We start from the raw sequence: 22,541 nt of genomic DNA, 5'->3' as shown, positions 1-22,541 counted from the left end.
TCATGGTCCGTGACTTACACTCTGCAGTCAGTTGCTAAGACAACTGACTTAGCTCAAATGTTTGACTGTGTTTACATTGAATTTTGTAAGGAATTGAACAAGGTTTCAATACTTCTTATGTTGAAAAATAGCCAAAATTATCGGATCAGATTCAGAACTTGGGCATGGATTACAGACTTCCAAACAGATAAGTCCCAGAATGTTATGGTTGGCAAGGATGGTATGTCTAGGATCAAAATAGCCAACTAGGTAACTAATTCAATAATTGCATTAGAAACTTTATTCATAGCTGACTAGTTGGCTATTTTAAAATAAATCATATGTATACTTGGGATATTAATAGCCAACTAGTTAACAGATTCAATAGTGTGTATATAATTGCACTGTTAGCTGGCTAATTCAAGTTGAAATGTATATGTAGGTCAACAAAAGTAAATTTTGAGCAAAATTGCTCTGATACAAAAATAAGAGCAAATGTAAAGCATACTAGGCTTTCTTCTTCTATTTAACAGCGGGCAGGCTTTTCAGTGATACTATTTAGCCCTTTTCCTTTTGCTTCACTCTGTGGGCTACAGAGCTACTGGCTTGATTGCCTCATGATTATTAGATATTTTCAGATATCTTTCAGTAGATCTTTCGACTCTAGGAGTTCAATTATGAGAAGATAGATGTCGATTTCTATGCTCTGTGTGCAGGTATAGTTGGCTAGGCTCTTGGCTGATAGTGAGATTTTGTGGTGTTTGAAGCATTTTAACAGTTTGCAAAGCAGGGTATGTTGTGCAGACGTCAGCATATTACATTCAAATAGGCAATGGTCAATTGTTTCATTATTCATATTACAATGCCTGCAAAGTGGGGACAGGGGAATTGAACCACTTGAATTAGGAAACTTATACAAGAATGCAAGAAAATTTAGTCCATTTGTTCCAGAACGAATTCTATGATAAGTTTTAGAAAAATACTTATTGGAAAAGGGGGAAAGGATAGGATTAATCTTATTAAAATTAATATCTGATAGCCTCCATCGGTAAATATCTCTAATCGGGATTGGTCTCCCACTTGGCTGGTCAATATTTATAGCATCAAGTTTCTACGACAAATCTTAAAATAAAAACCTTATAAACCCCCAAGGCGTAAAACAACCCTTACCCTGAGGGCCTTTGGGGCAGTGTCATCCTCTTAGATATAATTTCTGGACCTATCAACTACTTTGAACAAAATGGCTATCTCAGAATTTTGATTGGATGTGTTTGGGGAAAAAGTGGTTGTAAGAGGGGGATTAGTTGCTCTCCAATCACTTTCGACTATGAAAAAGGGCATTAGCCATTTCTATTTCCTATCATATAAGCCCTTTCTGAAGATTCTAAGACAACGCTTTCTATAAAAAAAAACTTTAATGCCCCCAGGGCATAACTTAAATCCCTTGCCCTGAGGGCTGTGTTGGGGGGATGTCATCCTCAAAGACATAATTTCCAACTTTCAACTGCATTGAAAAAAAATGGCTATCTAAAAATTTTAATTTTATGTGCTTGGAGAATGGGTGGGTGTGAGAGGGCGGTTAGTTGCCCTTCAATCACTTTCGACTATTAAACAGGGCACTAGCCCTTTGAATTTCCAATCGAATGAGCCCTTTTTGAAGTTTTTACGACAAAGCCTTCTATAAAAGCCTTATATGCCCAGAGGAAATATAAGGAATGAGCCCTTTTCGAAGTTTCTACGACAACTCCTTCGATACGAAGTGCCCTGGTCTAAGACCAAGAGTCAAAAATAAATAAAACATTGTTCTTTACTTAGGCAGCGCTATTGTGCTGCCTATGATTATTTAAAATTTTCAGGAATTACTCTAGTTTCAATTCACCAATCAGATTTTATGTTATATAATTGTCAAAAGATGCTTGCATTATCTTTACTTTTACTTACTATGTGCCATGGTTGTTCTTTACTAGGTTTCAGCTATATTTGATGATCCTATGAATCCAATGATTCCTGATTTTATAATAAATGAAAATAAAATTACAAACCGGAAAATGCCTATGGTTTTTTCTTATTTGAAATAGTAAGAGACGACCCTGAACGAGTCTTATACTGATTTTAAATATTAAAGTTTCATAAGTTTCAAATCAAGTTCGGTTTTACTCATAAAAAGTTACAAGCCTGAGAAAATTTGCCCTATTTTTGAAAAAAGGTGAAAACACCCTCTAAAAGTCATAGAATCTTAATGAAAATCCCACCATTGGTTTAAGTTTATCAGAGAACCTTACTGTAGAGGTTTCAAGCTCCTATATGCAAACATGCGGAATTTGGTATTTTTTGCCAAAAGGAATATCACGGATGTGTGTTTATTTTGTTTGTTTTTACACTTTTCCCCAGGGGTGATCATATCGACCCACTGGTCATAGAATGTCACGAGAGGGATCATTAAATGGAAATTAAAATTTCTAGTGCCTTTTTAATCAAAAAAGAAAAAAAAATTAAAATAGAATCACTTTTTACAAAAAAACTGCATTTTTTATATCTTTTCATGCTGTAGTCTTTTCAAAGCTATTTGATTTTTGAAACAATCAAAAATTTCGTGGTAACGAACTACATAGTAAGAGCGACTCGTCTCAATATTAACTGAAACTTTAAAAAACGGAATTTTGATACCAATAGATACATCAAAAGAATCTGATTTTTATGCTGATCATGTTAAAGATTGATCATTAATGTCATAATCGTAGGTTGTAGCCAGTTCATCTCTTACTATTCCAATTAAGAAAAAACCATAGGGTTTTTCCTGTTTGTAACCAACAGTTCGTGGTACCGAACTGTAGAGTAAGAGCGACTCGTCTCTTAATAAAAAAAAATAAAAAATAAAAATAGAATTACTTTTTACAAAAAGTCATAATGAAGAACGAATATTCTACCGATCGTCTACTAATATAGTACATTAAAGGACGAACTATTGTTAATTGTGACTGAAATTTGAAAATAGATTTTGTTTTTCCGGGTTGCAGTGGTAGCTAGCAACCTAGTAAGAGTTTATCACATCCAATGTTATCAGTATAGAATCCCTAATGTTATTATATCTACTTCAAGGAAAGAGAACTACAGAAAAAAATCGAGATAAAATCTTGAAATATCAGAGAGTATATCAGAAAATTCTATTTCAAAGAGATAAAAGGGCTGCTGAACGAAATAGAGCTCAAGCACACGTGAGTATGGTTACTAAGTTGACATGCGATCCAGGTTTTAAGATGAAAGAAAACCCACACCCCTCATATGAAGGATTGTAAGTTATGCCCTGGGGGCATATAAGGTTTTTATAGAAAAGTTTGACATAGAAACTTCAAAAGGGTTCATTCAATGGGAAAATGAAAGGGCTAGTGCCCTTTTTAATAGTAAAAAGTGATTGGAGGGCAGCTAGCCCCCCCTCTCACGCCCACCATTTACCCAAACGCATCCAATCAAAATTTTGAGATAGTCATTTTTCAACGTAGTTGAAAGTTCAGAAAATTATGTCTCAGAGGATGATACCCCCCCCCCATAACCCTCCGGGCCAGGAGTGTAAGTTAAGTCCGGGGGGCATATAAGGTTTTAATAGAAATTGTTGTTGTTAAAACCTCAAAAATGGCTCATTTGATTCGAAATTGAAAGGGCTAGTGCCCTTTTTAACAGTCTAAAGTGAATTAAGGGCAACTAACCCCTGTAGCGACAAAAATTTATATGACGGGTGGGCTTAATTGTGGTAATGAAGATTGACCACGTCAAATGTAATCTTAGGCCTTAAAGCCATGAACTTACACCTTATAAGTCCTCCAATAGTGCCACTTATAGCGCTAAAGATTGTGCCATCGAGGCCTGCGCCACAGCAATGGGGAGTAAGGCAGATTTATTACCGCGCCACCCTCAATTATTGAGAGAAAATAAGATGCGTAGCTATATAAATGTAACCTCTTTGCCTCGAGGTACCTGGAGATCAAATTCCTCTGGTAGCGCTACCATGAAAGTATGCGAACTAATTACCTGTCGTGCGATTAGATACAGACATATAAAATAAAATACATACAGATAGAAGAGTAATGGATTTATTGCAGCTTACATTTTAGGTGTACAACCGTGCTCACTTCAATTGGCGACAAATAACAACCAAGTCTCTACAAGGACTTCATAATAAGTTAAATCGCAATGTCTGAACGCCAATATGATTCTTTCAATAATAATGAGAGAACGAAAAACACTTTTCTTCACTATATATCCTAAGTCCTAATCATATACCTTGGGAAGTACCCCACGAATGCCCGAAGTCCTGAGGTGGGCCAAACCCTCCGTCCAAATAGCCTGTCTTAAATATTTTCGATGATTTAAAAGTTCACACACTCTTATAACTTAGACTTCCTGCGAAAACATTGTATTTTGTAGTTTTTTATTACCACTCTTCTTGGCGAAATTCAAAGCTGGATAGCGCCATTCTTTGTCTGAGGCTAAGATGCAATTTTTCTCTTTGCTGATTAAAGACTTTTCTGTTTTTTTTAAACTAGATTTAAACTTAATTAGAGGAAGTCGGAATTATCTTTAGAAAGAAGGAACTTTTTTTTTGTGTGTGTGTTTTAAATATATCGTATTTTACTCACGGTACACCCCCCTCTCACGCCCACCATCTTCCAAACATATCCAATCAAAATTTTGAGATAGCCATTTTGTTCAATATAGTTGAAAGTTCTGAAAATTAGGTCTTTGAGGATGACAACCCTCAGAGCAAGGGTTGTAAGTTATGCCCTGGGGGAATATGAGGTTTTTATAGTAAGTTTTGTTGTAGAAACTTCAAAAAGGGTTCATTCAATCGGAAAGTGCAATGGCTGAAATTGAAAAAAAAACTTTTAAATATTTTCATTTTTATAAATTTAAGAAATCAAAAACGAGTTAAGATTTTAAAGACTTCCAATATTGTCTCAAACTGTATAATCTTTCATAAAACACAAGCTTCGATTGCTCAGTGGATAGAGCATAGGTCTATTAATCCTAAGGTCATGAGTTCGAAGCTTAACTGGGGCAACATTTTAAATGATTTTCAAATGGATGGTGATGGTTTCTAGGAAACTAAGGTTTTACTACAAAGTTTTAGTCTCTTTTTGGGCCTTACTGTTCGTTCTTTACTTTAATTCCTTCCGGCTAGATCACAATCCCCCACAACTTACCATTAAAGTTCCAAATTGATAATTTAAGTCTTTCTTAAGATTAATTAAAAAAAAAATTCCCTAGAAATAAGTTTTTCAAAGAAAAGTAAAGAACTCCATTAAACCAAAAATGAGCAAAAAAAAAAAAATCAAATCTACCAAGCGTGAAACTACCACAAATCAGCATCGATAAATAAATGAAACCCAAAACGAACAGAAATTACAATAAATAACCAAGTCAAACTCAAAATGAGCAGATATTAACATGAGTAGGGCTCAAAACCCCTATGCCTTCCCAAGGCCAGAACATAATTTGCACTTTGCTGAAAAAATAAAAATGTATTTGCTTTTGTAACTTTAATAAATCAAATAATATTAACAATTTCATTAACAAATATCAGTATATGTATATTAAACTGACAATGCATATTCCAATTACAATTATTAAAAAGGCACTAGCCTTTTCAATTTTCAATTGCATCAGCCCTTTTTGATGTTTTTACAACATCGCTTTCTATAAAAACCTTACATGCTCCCAGGGCATAACTTACAACCCTTGCCCTGAGGGTTGTGGGGAGGGGGGGGGGTTGTCATCCTGCAAGACCGAAGTTTCAAGACTTTCAACTGCATTGAGAAAAATTGATATCTAAAAATTTTGTTTGGATGTGTTTGGGGAAAAGGTCGGGGTGAGAAAGGGGTTAGTTGCCCTCAAATTACTTTCGACTATTACAAAGGGCACTAGCCCTTTAAATTTCCATTTCAATGAGCCCTTTTTCAAGTTTCTATGACAAAGATTTCAATAAAAACCTTATATGTCCCCAGGGCATAACTTATAACCATTGCCCTGAGGGTTGTGGGGGGGGGAGGGGTTGTCATCCTTAAAGACCTAATTTCCAAGACTTCTAACTACGTTGAATAAAAGGCTATCTAAAAATTTTGATTGGATGTGTTTGGGGAAAAGGTCGGCGTGAGAAAGGGGTTAGTTGCCCTCAAATTATTTTCGACCATTACAAAGGGCACTAGCCCTTTAAGTTTTCATTTCAATGAGCCCTTATTCAAGTTTCTATGACAAAGATTTCAATAAAAACCTTATATGTCCCCAGGGCATAACTTATAACCGTTGCCCTGCAGACTGTGGGGGCAGTGTCCAGCTCAAAGCTATAATTTCCTGAACTTTAAACTGCATGGAACAAAATGGCTATCTCAAAATTTAGATTGGATATGTTTGGGGAAATGGTGGGCGTGGAAAGGGTTTTAGTTGCCTTCAAATCACTTTTGATTATCAAAAGGGCACTAGCCATTTCAATTTCTAATTGAATGAGCCGTTTTTGAAGTTTCTATGACAATGCGTTCTATAAAAACTGATATACCCCCAGGGCATACCTCACAAACCTTACCCTGTGGGCTGTGGGGGAGTGTCCTCCTCAAAAACATAATTTCTATCTAAAAATCAATAACGCTGAACAAAATGGATATCTAGAAATTTTGATTGTATTGGTTTGGGGAAAAGGTGGGCGAGAGAGGGGGTTAGATGCCCTAAAATCACTTTTGACTGTTAAAAAGGGCACTAGATCTTCGAATTTTCAATCAAATGAGCCCCTTTTTCAAGTTTCTACGACAAAGATTTAAATAAAAACTTATATGTCCCATGGGCATGACTTATAACCCTTGCCCTGAAGACCTTAGGGGGAGTGTCCTGCTCAAAGATATAATTTTCTGAACTCTAAACTGCGTAGAACAAAATGGCTATCTCAAAATTTTGATTGGAGGTATTTGGGGATATGGTGGGAGTGGTAGGGGTGCTAATTGCCTTCCAATTACTTTCAACCATTAAAAAGGGCACTAGCCATTTCAATTTCTAATCAAATGAACCCTTTTTGAAGTTATTACAAAAACGCGTTCTATAAAAACCCTATATACCCCCAGGGCATAACCTACAACCCTTGCCCTGAGGGCTGTGAGGGGGTTGTCATCCTCAAAAACCTAATTTACAGAACTTAAAACTACACTGAATAAAATGGCTATCTCAAAATTTTGATTGAATGTGTTTGGAGAAAAGGTGGGCGTGAGAGGGGGGTTAGTTGTCCTCCAATCACTTTTGACTATTAAAAAGGGCATTAGCCCTTCAAATTTCCAATTGAATGAGCCGTTTTTATGACAACGCCTTCTATAAAAACCTTGTATGATCCCAGGGTAAAACTTACAACCCTTGCCCTGAAAGCTGTGGGTGAGTGTCCTCCTTAAAAACATGATTTCTATCTGGAAATCAACTACGCTGAACAAAATGGCTATCTCAAAATTTTGATTAGATGTGTTTCAGGGAAATGGTGGGCGTCAAATGGGTGTTAGTTGCCTTCCAATCAATTTTGACTATTAGAAAGGGCACAAGCCACTCAAATTTCCAATTGAATGGACCCTTTTCGAAGTTTCTACAACAAATTCTTCAATACGATGTGCCCTACTATAAAGGAAAAAATTAAATAATACATTGTGCCAAAATTGTTCTTATATGCCCTCAGGGCATAAATTAAAACCCTTGCCCCAAGTGTTGGGGGGAGTCTCCTCCTCAAAAATATATTTTTTATCTGGAAATCAACTATGCTGAACAAAATGGCTATCTCAAAATTTTGATTGGGTGTGTTTGGGGAAATGATGGGCGTCGGGGGGGGGGGGGCTAGTTGCCCTCCAATAACTTACGACTATTAAAAAGGGCACTAACTCTTTGAATTTCTAATCGAATGAGCCTTTTTGAAGTTTCTACGACAACGCCCTCTATCAAAACCTTATATTGCCCCAGGGCATAACTTACAACCCTTGCCCTGAAAGCAGTGGGGACTGTCCTCCTCAAAAAAAAAAAAAATTTATTTGGAAATCAATTACTGCTGAAAAAAATGGCCATCTCAAAATTTTTATTGGATGTGTTTCGGGAAATGGTTGGCGTGTAAGGGGTGTTAGTTGCCTTCCAATCATTTTTGACTATGAAAAGGGCACAAGCCACTCCAATTTCCAATTGAATGAGCTCTTTTCGTAGTTTCTACGACAACTTCTTTGATACAAAGTGCCCTACTCTAAAGGAAAAAAAATAATGAATAATACATTGTGCCAACATCATTCTTTTCTTTAGTTTGATGTAAGTCTATGTCCAGTGTTTTAAAGTTAGGGTTTGTTAGGATATTGAGAGCAGATTTGGAGTCAAAGAATACTACTATATGTTTATTGCTCTGTTTCAGTTTAATTAGCGTCTCTAAGGCCAAATTGATTGCAGCTACTTCAGCTGTTAGTATGCTGGTCCCTGCCTTATGTTTTTCCATAATGCATAAGCTGTGCTCTCTTAGACAGCACCCACTTCCACATCCATCTTCACTTAATGATCCATCAACATATAGTTGGTTATATCTATCATATTCCTTTTTTAAGAGCTGTCCAAAATGTTGGATTGCAGTTTGGGATTCAATTTGTTCCTTTTTTTGAGGGAGGAATTCTAGTTTAACTTCTGGGGTGATTGATATCCATGGTGGATCTTTTGCTATTTCAGTTTTAACATGCTCTAGTTTGATGGGGTATTGTGTCCAGGCCATAATTGCTGACATCAGTGGGTGATTTCATAGCTCTTGTTGGCTAGCTCTAGCTTCTGAAAATAAGAAATGAAGAGGGGCTGTTTCCAATTTTGTCAGGCTTCTTATGATTAAAAGTGTGCATCTATTTTCAGTAGGTGGAAGCCCTGCTTCTTGCAGAAGATATTAAATCTTTGTTGATTTTCTACATACTGTGGCAAGGCAAAATGCTGTATCTTGCACATATTCTAATTTATTGAAGAGCTGTTTTGACCAAGTTCCATATATAATCAGGTAATACTAAATTACTGGTCTGATGTACTGAGTGTGATAGTTTGAGGAGGGATCTATCAATGCTTCCCCAGGCTGTAACCGAGAGTCTTCGAATCATCCCCATCATTTTCATGAATGATAGTATGATATGGTCAATGTGAGGTTTTAAGGTAAGCCTGTTGTCCAGAATTATTCCAAGGTATTTAGTTGCACTGGTAGTTGGGATTATAGAATTTCCTAGGCTAACTGGTTGTAATTCTACTTTTCATCTATTATGGAAATATATGATCACTGATTTGGGGACTGATATGGGTAGTTTCATGCTGGTAGAAAAGTCCTGGAGATTATTAGAAATAATTTGGAGTTTATTTGCAACTTCAGCAAATGTTTTCCCTGTTGCTCATGCTCCAATGTCATCTGCAAAAATTTCATGTGGTGAGTCAATTTTTAATGCTGCCATATACAATATGAAGCTCTCTGTGGGAGACCCTTTTCAATAGGTCTTGAGGATGATAGCTTCCCATTTACTTTAACTTTAAAGGTTCTATTATCTAGAAAGCTATCAATCAGTTTTCTGATTGGCTGGGGGTAACCAAATGCATGGAGTCTTTCTCCTAGTATGTCGTTTTGTGTGTTATCCTATGCTCCTTCTAAATCAATCAGTACAGCACCCAGTATTAATCCCTCATTCATAGTTTTCTGTGCATCTGTCACAAGTTTCAAAATGGTGTCTATAGTTGAATGGTAAGCTCTGAATCCAGCTTGATATTTTGGGAGGTTTGGGAGGATGTTATTGGTCTCTGTATACCACTGGACACGGTTATACAGCATTCTCTCAAACAACTTACCAAGGGTTAGTAAACATACAATTGGTCTGCATGAATGTGGGTCATCTTTGGGTTTCCCTTGTTTGGCCACTGGTGTAATAATTGCTTGTTTCCATTGCTGGGGGAATACTCCTTGTGTGTAGCAGAGGTTAAATGTAAGCATAAGAGCTTCTTGGAAATTTCTTGGGGCATTTGATATCCAAGAGATATGGGTTTCATCTTCACCTGGGCTTGCTTTTTGATTCATTTTATTAACTGCTTGCAGGAATTCATTTGTTTTAAAGGGTTGTGTTAGTTGTGTTAGCTCATAAACTGTATTTAATATTTCATTATGCTTTTGCTTATTTAACTCTTTTTTGTGGGCAAACTCCTGTTGGTAGATGTCAGCAAGTGCTTCAGCTTTTTTGCTATCATCTTCAAGTTGGATACCAGATACAAGTAGGGGATGCTTAATGTTATTCTTTTTTTTTTCCTGCTCCCATGATATTGTCTAAAAATTGGCGTATTTTTGATTCAGGTGTTGTATCTGTCAATCTTTTCCAAGTAGGAAGCCCATCTCATGGCTTTGGCCTTTCTTGTGTCTCTTCTGAGTCCAGCGCAGGCTTGTTTAAATTGGATGTATGTTTTGGGGTTTGGGTTTTTTTTTAAATTCTTTTCTGCATCTCTTTTTGCGGTAAATGAGGCTTGACACTGGTCATTCCACCATGGTTATGAAGTCTTCTTTGATGATTTGTTTGTTGGTAGTTCTAGGTATTGATGATACTGCAGCTTCTTTGAGATGATTAGTTAGTCTTTTGGTATATAATTTTGTGTCTTAACATTCTTGAATTGGCATGCAATCAATATTTTTGAGAATTTCTTACAATTCAGTCCAATTTGCCCTGTAATTGTTCAAGTTTAGTGTGTATTCTTCTTCTTCATAACGAACTCTACCAATTTCTACCTGTATGGCCTAATGGCCTGTTAGTAGTTGATGGACTGTACTTATTTTTGAGCATTTAGATAGTTTATTTGGCATTAGTTGTAGGTCAATGGTGGAGAAAAGGTTAGTTTTGCAGTCGTAATAGGTATTCATACCATGTGGTGTAGCTATTGACATTTCTGGGAATTCATTTAGTAGGTTATCTAAAAATTGGCCTGCCTTGTTGGTTTTCTTTCCTCCCCAAGTAGGGCTATGAGCATTGAAGTCTCCTGCTATTATTATCTTCTGATGAATCATCTTAGGTGCAATTTCTGTAAGGAATTCCTTAGCTTCTTGGTTATCATTGGGATTGTAAAAGGAGTATATTGTTAGTGTTTCTCTATCTTTAAGAATTATTTTTACTCCAACTACATCAAGCTCATTAGGGTATTCCTTTGGTATTATGAAGTTGTGCTTAACGTCTTTCTTTAAAAGGATAGCCACGCACCCTCCTTTGCTTCCAGAGAATCTTTCTTTTTTGTAGAGCTCGCATCCTTCTACCCATAGTGTACTGTTTTGGTCAAGGTGCGTGTGCTGGAGACATAGAGCATGTGTACGTTTTACCTTAGTATACATGAGCAGCTGATCTAGATTTTCTTTTGATAGTGAGCATGTGTTCCATTGGAGGATCTTTAGTTTTGTTTTGCTCTGGTTTTGTAATGGATGGTTGTGGATTTGGTCTTTATGCATTGGCCATATAGTGGTAAGCTTGATGGTTATTTAGGATGGTGATTAGATCTAGCTCTGCAATCTCTACTAAGGTTTTAGAGAAGTATTTTGTGGCTAGTTCTCTCATGATGACTGCCTTAGGTCCTTGGGGCATTATAGCTTGGGAAAGGAAAATACTTGCCATGGTGTAGGCTATGAGGTTGGTGATTGAATTGGCTGTGTTGATGGGCATTGATTCTGTGGCCTGGTTTGTGGCTGATGCTACTGGAGCTAATGGCTTGGGGTTTTGCTTTATACCTGGTAGGTTTGTGGGTCTTGCTTGCCTATTGCTGTTGCTTGCTGGGGCAGGGAATAGGGAAGAGAATCTGGCAGGTATTGGAGATTTTGTGGTGTGCAAGATGTTCTTGGTGTCCATGGGGTCTCAAGCATGCTGTATGTTGGGGAGAGGGGTGGGTTTGGAACTGTTTCTGAGGGGATAGCTGGCTGGTTGTATCTACGTACTTGTTGGTAATTATTGTTGGTAAAGTAATTATTGCCCTACATCAAACACTTCAATTTTTCACAAATCAATGAAAGGGTAATTTTTTTAAATTACCATTATTTGAAAAATTATTTTTAAATAATGACCAGTGGCATACAGCACAGCATGGTTTTTAGGAAAAATAGGTCTTGTAATACTCAATTAGGTAGTGGTAGTAAGTTCTGTAGTAGTGCTTTGGGTTTGACCTTAGTAATTAATGATTTTCAAAAGATAACTAACTTAGCTTGAATGTTTGACTGTGTTTGCATTCAATTTTGTAAGGAATTGAACAAGGTTTCAATACTTCTTCTGTTGAAAAATAGCCAAAATTATGGGATCAGATGCAGAACTTGGGCATGGATTACAGACTTCCAAACAGATAAGTCCCAGAATGTTATGGTTGGCTAGGATCAAAATAGCCAACTAGGTAACTAATTCAATAATTGCATTAGAAACTTTATTCATAGCTGACTAGTTGGCTATTTTAAAATAAATCATATGTATACTTGGGATATTAATAGCCAACTAGTTAACAGATTCAATAGTGTGTATATAATTGCACTGTTAGCTGGATAATTCAAGTTGAAATGTATATGTAGGTCAACAAAAGTAAATTTTGAGCAAAATTGCTCTGATACAAAAATAAGAGCAAATGTAAATCATACTAGGCTAGCAGTTTTTTCCTTTTTCTTTTTCTTTTGTTTCTTCAACAATTTCAATGCCGACAGGGTAATGTCTGCGCACATCAAATGTAACTTTTTCGGAACGTTTGATAGATCACCTTCATAACTGTATCTGGCTACAGGGGTTTTTCCGCCGTCCAATTGTTAGCTAACAATGTTAGCTAACAAAAATTGGTTTTGGACGGCGGAAACAGAATTTTTTACTAACAGAAATAGCTAGCTCACAATTCGCAGAAACATGATATTGGGCAGGAAATTCAAAGAAAAATTCTGACCAAGAAAGTGTTGCTCTGATTTATCACTAATTAATTTATCTGATTTATACTAATTTATCAGTGATATGCCAACTATGGCAGTCGTGCCGGCGGGGAGAAAAATTCCAGCAACGCCCGAGCATGCTGCCGGTAACCGTCGCCACTAGAAAGGTTCTAGGTTTCCAAACGTGTGGAAAGGTCCGAGACAAAAAAACACATCCGGAAAAGTGATGACAAAGATCCAACCAATTCGGCTATGCAGGTCTTTAAAACAATATTAGATATATTGTTAGGACTCATGGATTTGGTCACATCAAGACTCTGTGAAATACGAAAACATAAAGAGTGGAATATATTGTGTCTTTACGGGCTTGAATGAAATTAAGTTTATCCTTATTGTTCTTTGAGAGTTACCATTGATCTTTGGCCTTTTGTTATACTTTAAGGGCTTTGTTTGAAGAGGAAGTTATAATAGAGGTTTGTTGTTGATGGAAAGATCCATCAAGAACAAACCTCTATACCTCCTCTAGTTGACCTGAAATATAATAATATATATTGAAAACCCGTCGTATACAATAAATGTACAATGACAGAGTATACAAAAATACAAAAAGAGGAAACAAAACGATAATAATAACAACAAAAGCAACAACTTCTTAAATAGTATACAAAATAGTACGAAAAGTGGAAACTGAAAGATAGCATACTCAAAGATTACAACAGAAACAACAACTTCTTCGAAAATAGCAACAAAGACAACAACTTTTGAAAGGAGAAAAAAAAATAAAAAAAACAAAAATAAAAAAAAATAAAAATAAAACAAAAAGGGAAACAAAAGGGAAAATTAAACAAGCAAACTTGCCCACTCGTGCTTTAAAATTGCTGGTTTTGTTTTTTGCCCGCTAATAAGTGTCTCAACAGCTAGATTTGGGTCCGCTAGGTTATAGCGCCGAATCAGAAAACTATTTTTTGTCCAAGGTTGCAGTTTTAGTAGGTACTTTGCAAAACGGAAAAATATAGAGCGGATTTTAGACTTTTCACGGTTTTCCAATAAACTCCAGAAAGGGGTCACATATAATATATGTGGCAGAGCGGTAGCGTTGTAAATACTTGCCAGTAGTGGACGGTTAAATCTCAGAGTGGATTTAACGATCAAAGCATAGGAGCTGGATATTCGCCGTTCAAGATGTGAGATCAGGGGGGAACGGGTATGCTGTAATGAGGAACCTATTGGAAGCCCCAGATATACTATTTTATCAACTGGTTTTACTGAGCTATCACCTAGTGTGATATTAGTAGGAGGGTCATTCTTCCAATTATAAAGCAAAACTTCCGACTTTTGGGAGTTAAATCTCTGACCGACTTTCTCGTAGTTGGACTGCAGACATGAAAATATTTCTGAAAGGCGGTTAAGCGTCTGACTGAGATTCAGCGTGTCATCGGCATAGCATACTAGGGAGATGTCAATGGACCTGAGAATGCATGATGAAGGACAGCTGTCTTGAAGTTCAATAATGTAGTTATTGAAGAAATTTGGGGATAAAACTGCTCCCTGACGGGCACCTTTATGGACTGGTATCAAAGCTGACCGTGGGGCTGGCGGAAGGCCTTTATCGGGAGGGAGCTTGAGTCACACGCGAAGGTGAGAATAAATATCACGGAAAGCCCGGATGATATTTTAGTTCACTCCTCTTTTAGCTGCGTTTAGCAACATACGTGCATGAATCAATGAATCAAACGCTCTCTGCAGGTCTAAGCCCCCGATGGCTAGACTTTCTCCTGATTTGTGTGCATCCAGGAGTGCATATGCAACGACATGGAGCGCTTCCGCACAACCAATGCCGCGTTGAAAACCAAATTGTCTAGGTGGACTACAACACAGTTTTTCAAACTCATCTACGAATAAAAGTTCAAATAACTTGCAGAAACTGGTAGCAACCGTGATTCGACGGAAAGAGGAGCATTGCATGGTAACTTTTCCTTTTTTAGGAACTGGCGTAAGATCTCCAATTGAGAAAGTGGTTGGGACAATACCCTGAATGAGGATAATCTGCATCAGGAGGGTTACATGACTAATGAGAGCGAGCCCACCACTTTTTAAATGGAGTGCACTGATCCCGTCAATCCCAAAAGATTGTTTAGGTTTTAGGTGAGAGATGGCCCTACATACAGCTCCCTCTATTACAAGATAATCACTCTGAAGACAACTATCTAAGAAGTCGTTCAACTCAGCTTCGTATCTTTCGTTGAGGGCTGGATCAGGAGGCGAAAATTCTGACCCATAATATGCGTACCATTCAGAATCAGGGATAGCAGATGCGGATAAAGACTCATCGCTTTTAGAGGAAAGAAAACGCCAAAGGAGAGAAGGATTAATTTTGGCCCGTGTAGATTCGATATCAATCATCTTTTTTCTGTGAGCTTTTAGCTCCTTCGTGAATTTTCTTTTTATGAGCAGGCGGATTGAATTGACTACCCGCGAACGGGGTCATCCACAAGAAACCCAAGGTTGAAGCCAAAATTTAGATTTAGAATGGGTATCCACTAACTCTGGATTTTCAGACCAGCCTGGAAGGGTATGACGACGGGGTCTACTTAGAGGGACGGCAGCTTTTTCAGCACAGCGAAGGGCATGGCCAATTTCTGAGCAATAAAAGTCAACTGATAGTTGTGTTTCCTCCCTTGAAAGAGCAGTTAATTCAGAGAGAAGATGGAAAGGGACACGGATCTTACTAAGGACTCTGGCGGCTTTTTCTTGAAATAAAACAGGGTTAATTTTACGCCAATCACGGCGAGACCTAGGAGGTGTTTTCGAAGTTGTTTGCGTTTGTGTATCTGAGCTATGGCAAGGAATATTGGCTGAGAACTGTATTGGTAAGTGATCAGACAGCTGAAAATCAAGCACAACCTTGACAGGCAAAATCCTGAGATTTGCGGACGCAACGACGTGATCGAGATCTGATGTGGACATTGAGGTGTGTACATTTGTAAAATTTAAATCTTTGCACTTGAGGTCAAACTGGTCTCCAAAAATACTAAGCAACAACGTAGAACGTAAAGACCTAGATAAGAGCGGTTCATTCAAGTCGCAATTGAAGTCACCAACTAGTATGCATTCAAGGCTTAAGGATCTAATACGGTTAATACACTGTCCGAGTTTATCACTAGAATAAGTAAAAGCACGCTCCAAACGCTCATTATGGTAATTTGTAGGCAAATATACATTAATAAAAACACAGCCCTCAACACGAATCGCCAGAAAATTATCATTGACTTCAAATACACTAGATCTTAGAGTCGAACAAACAAAAGTGGCAATACCACCGGAGGGTCGCCCTTTTCCACTTAGCTGCTTCGCTGAAACAGAATAGACCGAGACAGAACTATTAAAACTAAGAATACTTTTGCTGGGGCTTTTGACGAAATGTTCTTGTAAAAAGACAACTTCAATTTGCTCAAAAACATCATCTTAGATTAGAATTTTATTCGAGTACGAGCCATTAATGTTCAACGATAAACATTTAACTGCATAAGCTTCAGATTTCATATCTTTTGTGGATTACTATTTGAGGGACATTTTACACTGTAACACGTGTGACTGCCGATTTTGCATTCAACGGAGAATGTCGGCTGTCTGCATTGTTCATCTCGCGTAGAACGATGTTCACTTGAGGCACGCCTAGAGCATACAGGTTCAGCCGTATACTGGGAAGCGAGATGACCGATTTTGTGACAGTTATAGCATCGTCTTGGCAAGAACTTAAACGGATCAGCAGGCAGATGCTCGTAGCCAATAATCACCGAAACACTCAGAAATGGTTGGAGCTCACTGAGAGTATTAAAATACACTTTGAAAGTACGGAATTTTCCGCACTGTTCAGTCTTCGTACTATTCGGAATTAGATATTTTAGTCCTTTACAGTTTATATCCTCAGAGACATTTCGAAGCACAGCTATGTGCAGGGGTTCTCGAACAGTAATTTTGAGATCGGACTTGGAAGATTTCGCTTTCTCAACGATTTTCGCTGCTGCAGTTTTCGACCTGACCACAATCTTCCATTCGTTTGCAGATTTGCGAAGTTCACTAACGTCATTTGTATTTTCACAGAAACTGTCAATGAAAGCTTTCCGGTCATTTGGGCCATTGAGCTCCTGGGGGGGATTTTTCAAGACGACAGAAAAGGTAGAGTTTCTGGGGTTGGACGTTTCAGTTGCACTACGACTGCTTGTGAAAATACTGGTGGCTGGAGCGGACTGGTTGGCCAAAAAATTATCCAGCTTCCGAGAAAATTCATATACTTTGGCAGTAACTGTTGCATTCACAGCATCTTCGATGACTGGAACCGAGCAGGGGTTAAAGATGACAAATTTTGGCATTCTCATATTATTTTTCGCAGCTGAAACTAGAATTTTGCATATTTCAATGATATTGTCTGCATCTTTAGAGTAGATAACAAGACGATTCGTAATATTCAACTCGGTATGAAGGATTCACTTTGCCTTTATAAAATCTTCGTATTTATATAAAGCAACACACGCTTTTACTATACACTCCAATATTATTCCATCTGTTAGTGCCCTCGTTACACAATTCAGTAACATATTCAAAATAATTTTTTCACTTTCAGCAAACGCAGTTCTAAGCTTAATTAGATCTTAAAGTAAAGGCATAAAAAAATGAAATGCCCGCAAGGGGCTTTTTTAAGTACCCCCACTTTCCAACAAACGCCTTCTAATTATCCAAATGAAATAATTCAATCAAAATGAATAGCAGAAATTCACTTACGAGAGAAGTAAGGGAAGCGTTGGAGGCTGCCTACCTTGTCCCTGCAGTTTAAGGGGCAACCCCAGCGGGTACCAAGGATCTTGAAGACAACTCTCTTACCCCTCTTCTGACTACTTCTCTCCTGCAGCGTAAATGCCTATACTGTTCCGAAAACTATTTTTGATTTTTAGCTTATTTCGTATCGTATGTCCAATTTATATTCGTATTACTTTGTTTGAGGGCTTTTCTCCAATTGTGAAAAGTATATAATCCCTGAAGGTCACTGATTTTATTGATGAACATAGAGCAGGACTAAAGATCACTGTAACTAAGTCAAGTGTTATTACGAAATGATAAATTACTTCACTTGAAAAATAGATTGGTTTAATAATATCCGAGATTAGATGTGGTCACTCTGAACTCCGAAAGAAGACTGAAATAGAAAACTTGATACCATTCGCAAAAAAAATCTGTTTACTTTCTTTGATAGCTTGGATGCACTTACGCTATTTTGATTTGGTTAAATTTTAAGAGCAGAAGTAGCCCCAAAAGATTGGACATAATACGTTTAGTCGTTCTTGGGATACTGCTGAGATGCCTTATCGGGAATTAGCATTAACACAGTGTATTTTTATTTAATCTTAAAGCAACATTTAGTTTTTAAATATAATGGGCAAATGGGAGGGTGGGAGTGTGAGGGGGACTAGTTGCCCTCCAATCACCTTCAACTATCAAAAATAACATTAGCCCTTTCTATTTTCAATCGAATGAGCCCTTTTCAAAGTTCATAAGACAACTCCTTCGATACGAAGTGCCCTGGTCTAAAACAAAAGAAAAAAAAATAATGATACATTGTACCCACATCGATATTTACTAAAAAATGTCAAGCCTTCCAATCACTTTCGACTATTAGAAAGAGCACTGGCCCTTTCAGTCTCCAATCGAATGAGCCCTTTCTGAGTTTCTACGACAAGGCTTTTAATAAAAGTCTTATATGCCCCCAGGGCAAAGCTTGCAACCCTTGCCTTGAGGGCTGGGGGGGGGGGGGTTATCCTCAAAGACCAAATATCCCAGAACTTTCAACTACGTTGAAGAAAATTGCTATCTCAAAATTTTGATTGGATATGTTTGGTGAAATGGTGGGCGTCAGAGGGGGGTTAGTTGCCCTCCAATTAGTTCCGACTATTAAAAATGACACTAGCCCTTTCAATTTCCAATCGAATGAGCCCTTTTTGAAGTTTCTACAACATCACTATCTATAAGAATCTTATGTGCCCCCAAGGCATAACTTATAACCCTTGCCCCGAGGGCTCTGAGGGGGCCATCACCCTCAAAGATTTAATTTTTAAGACTTTTAACTACGTTGAACAAAATGGCGATCTAAAAATTTTGATGGGATGTGTTTGGCGAAAAGCTGGGCGCGAGAGGGTCGTTAGTTGCCCTTAAATCACTTTCGACTATCAAAAAGCGTACTAGCCCTTTGAATTTCCAATCGAATGAGCCCTCTTTCAAGTTTCTACGACAAATCTTTAAATAAAAACCTTATAAACCCCCAAGGCATAAAACAACCCTTACCCTGAGGGCCTTTGGGGTAGTGTCATCCTCTTAGATAAAATTTCTGGACCTATCAACTACTTTGAACAAAATGGCTATCTCAGAATTTTGATTGGATGTGTTTGGGGAAAAAGTGGTTGTAAGAGGGGGGTTAGTCGCTCTCCGATCACTTTCGACTATTAAAAAGGGCATTAGCCATTTCTATTTCCTATCAAATAAGCCCTTTCTGAAGATTCTAAGACAACGCTTTCTATAAAAAAAACCTTATATGCCCCCAGGGCATAACTTAAATCCCTTGCCCTGAGGGCTGTGTTGGGGGGGATGTCATCCTCAAAGACATAATTGCCAACTTTCAACTGCGTTGAAAAAAATGGCTATCTAAAAATTTTAATTGTATGTGCTTGGGGAATGGGTGGGCGTGAGAGGGCCGTTTGTTGCCCTTCAATCACTTTCGACTATTAAACAGGGCACTAGTCCTTTGAATTTCCAATCGAATGAGCCCTTTTTGAAGTTTTTACGACAAAGCCTTCTATAAAAACCTTATATGCCCCCAGGAAATATAAGGAATGAGCCCTTTTCGAAGTTTCTACGACAACTCCTTCGATACGAAGTGCCCTTGTCTAAGACCAAGAATCAAAAATAAATAATACATTGTTCTTTACTTAGACAGCACTATTGTGCTGCCTATGATTATTTAAAATTTTCAGGAATTACTCTAGTTTCAATTCACCAATCAGATTTTATGTTATATAATTGTCAAAAGATGCTTGCATTATCTTTACTTTTACTTACTATGTGCCATGGTGGTTCTTTACTAGGTTTCAGCTATATTTGATGATCCTATGAATCAAATGATTCCTGATGTTATAATAAATGAAACCAATGATATTTATTCCCTAAATCTTAATTTATTTTCGATTTCTTAAAGTTATAAAAATTAAAACATTTAAATAAATTTTTTTCAATTTCGGCCCTTTCAATTTCCAATTGAATGAACCCTCTTTGAAGTTCTTAAGACAGCACTTTCTATAAGAACCTCATATGCCCCCCAGGGCATAACTTACAACCCTTGCTCTGAGGGTTATGAGGGGTTGTCATTTTCAAAGACCTAATTTCCAAAACATTAAACTTCGTTGAACAAAATGGCTATCTCAAACTTTTTAAAACCCTGATGTAAAAACCCTGATTACAAACAGGAAAAAACCTACGGCTTTTTCTTCTTTGCAGTAGTAAGAGACGACTCTTAAAGAATCAGGCAGCTAACTATGTCCAATGTGTGCAATGGTTTGTTCTTCTAATGATCGTCTTTTAATACAATGATTGTCGAAAAATAAGCGCGAAAAGTTAAAATTATTGCTCAGACACCATAAATATTTTTGCAGTTTACATAATAACTTTAACGATCCTGAAATTACAGCTAATATAAAATAAAACTATCTTGTCGAAAGATGAACGTGTATAAATATTGCATTCACTTATTGCATCACGTATCTTTTAATGTAAACATTGAATGACACGTCGGGTAGTTAGAAACTAAAAAAAAAATTAAATTCATTTTTAAATTTTCAGGTATTTTTCTAGTTTTAATTAAAAAATTAAAATTATTGCTCGGGCACCATAAATATTTTTGCAATCTACATAATAACTTTAGCGATCCTCAACTTAGAACTAAAATAAAATAAAATTATCTTGTCGAAAGATGAACGTGTATAAATTCTGCATTTACTTATTGCGTCATATAAGGTTATTATGATTATAATGTTATTCATCAAGCTTGTACACAAAATGCAGTTTTTTTTTGTCAAAATTGATTCTATTTTAAAAATTATTTTATTTTTAATTACAAAAAGCACTATATGTAGCAATTTCCGTTAGAATCAGCCATTATATAGCTCTCTATGATTTTCCAGTACCCAGCTAGCCGAGGAAAAAAACAGAAAGAAAAAAACATGCCTTATGTGGAGAATATCGTGGTTTCAGCCACTTTTCTTGATTTTCAAGCCAATATATTTTCCCTGTTGGTCAAGTCAAATGATGATAAGTTTTCTAAATAGAGGTTTTGGACAAGGCAGTTCTAATAGTGCACTTCTTGTTTTGATCTGACTCTATTTTAAGGAGTTATGGGTTACTTTAGTTTTTGCTATGGGGTGCGGTCGTCTCTTACTAGGCCTCTAGCTACCGCTGCGACCCGGATCCCGGTATGGGAAATATTAGTATTCCTTACACCAGATAAAATGATGAAACGAGTCTATACGAAAGAAACACCAAACTAGTTTTAAAATTTTCAGGTATTTTTCTGGTTTGAATTAAAAAATTCAAATTATTTCTCAGAAATCATGAATATTTTTGCAGTTTGCAGTTAAATAAAATTATTTTGTTTAAAATTTTCAGGAACTATTCTAGTTTCAGTTATAAAATAAATTTTTGGTTGAAACCCCAGAAAAATTACTGTATTTTACATAATAATGGATAGTAATATAAAAAAAACCGTATTGACAAACATCATTTATGATGAAATACATCAGTCCAACACATACAAGCGACAATTGTCTTTGCCATTGAAGAATATCAGGCAGGCTTCGGCCCTGGAAGATATGTAATGGTTCAGATGTCTCTCGGTTGACAACTCATGAACGATACAGCAAATTCAACCGAGAACTCTATCAACTATCCGTTGGTTTACATCAGGTATTTTACCAGGTATGGCGCGAAAAACTATGGCAAATCCCCCTTCATTACGGGGTTCCTTAAGAGACAGTCCAGATAATCAACAGTCTGTACGACCAGTTTCAAGGCCGAAATAACCGCTGATAGACTGTCAGAAGAGTTTCCAACTTCGTCAGGAGTGCAGCAGGGTTGCATCTTATCACCACACCTCTTCAACTTCATTCTAAATGCCGTTCTGTTACTGATGCAATCGGAATATGACGCAACAACACGAAGGCTGCTGATATATATTCTTTAATATATATTACAAGACATGTCATGTCTTGTAATATGTATTAAAAGACATGAACTAGACAACCCACCCGTTATCATCATTGGCGGGAGAAAGGTTGAAGCGATTAACCACTTCCTATACCTTAGTGGCCTACTCTCCTCTAATAATAGCTCTGACTTGAAATTCTAGCTCTTCCGAAGCTAGATCTACCTTGCTAGAAAAGCTAGAAAAGTAACTATCTATCGAACAAGCGCAAAATATGCCTATTGAACAGTTTAGTTATTTCCAGAGTCATGCATGGATGTCAAACATGGACGCTAAAAACAGAAGACGAAAGAAAAATTCTAGCTTTCGAGATGAGATGCTTCTTTTGTATTGCTAGAA

General features: G+C 37.1%; 1 protein-coding gene across 3 annotated transcripts in view; it reads right to left on the bottom strand.

The window, feature by feature from the left end:
• The window catches only part of Atac2 (Ada2a-containing complex component 2), a 224,564-nt gene extending 211,904 nt beyond the window's left edge, over nucleotides 1-12,660 (bottom strand). For 2 of the 3 annotated variants that reach the window (XM_089096663.1, XM_089096659.1), the window contains exon 1: nucleotides 12,626-12,650. The gene's annotated coding sequence lies outside the window, so the exon portion shown is untranslated. Of the gene's footprint in view, nucleotides 1-12,625 lie in introns of all 3 variants that reach the window. The other variant, XM_089096661.1, reaches the window with a different exon arrangement.
• Nucleotides 12,661-22,541: the final 9,881 nt, after the last annotated feature.

Source organism: Artemia sp. Qi Xiang Cuo, chromosome 11, assembly GCF_049724085.1.
Source record: "Artemia sp. Qi Xiang Cuo chromosome 11, ASM4972408v1, whole genome shotgun sequence".
Lineage (NCBI taxonomy): Eukaryota > Metazoa > Arthropoda > Branchiopoda > Anostraca > Artemiidae > Artemia > Artemia sp. Qi Xiang Cuo.
This window is presented reverse-complemented; position numbering and strand designations above follow the sequence as displayed.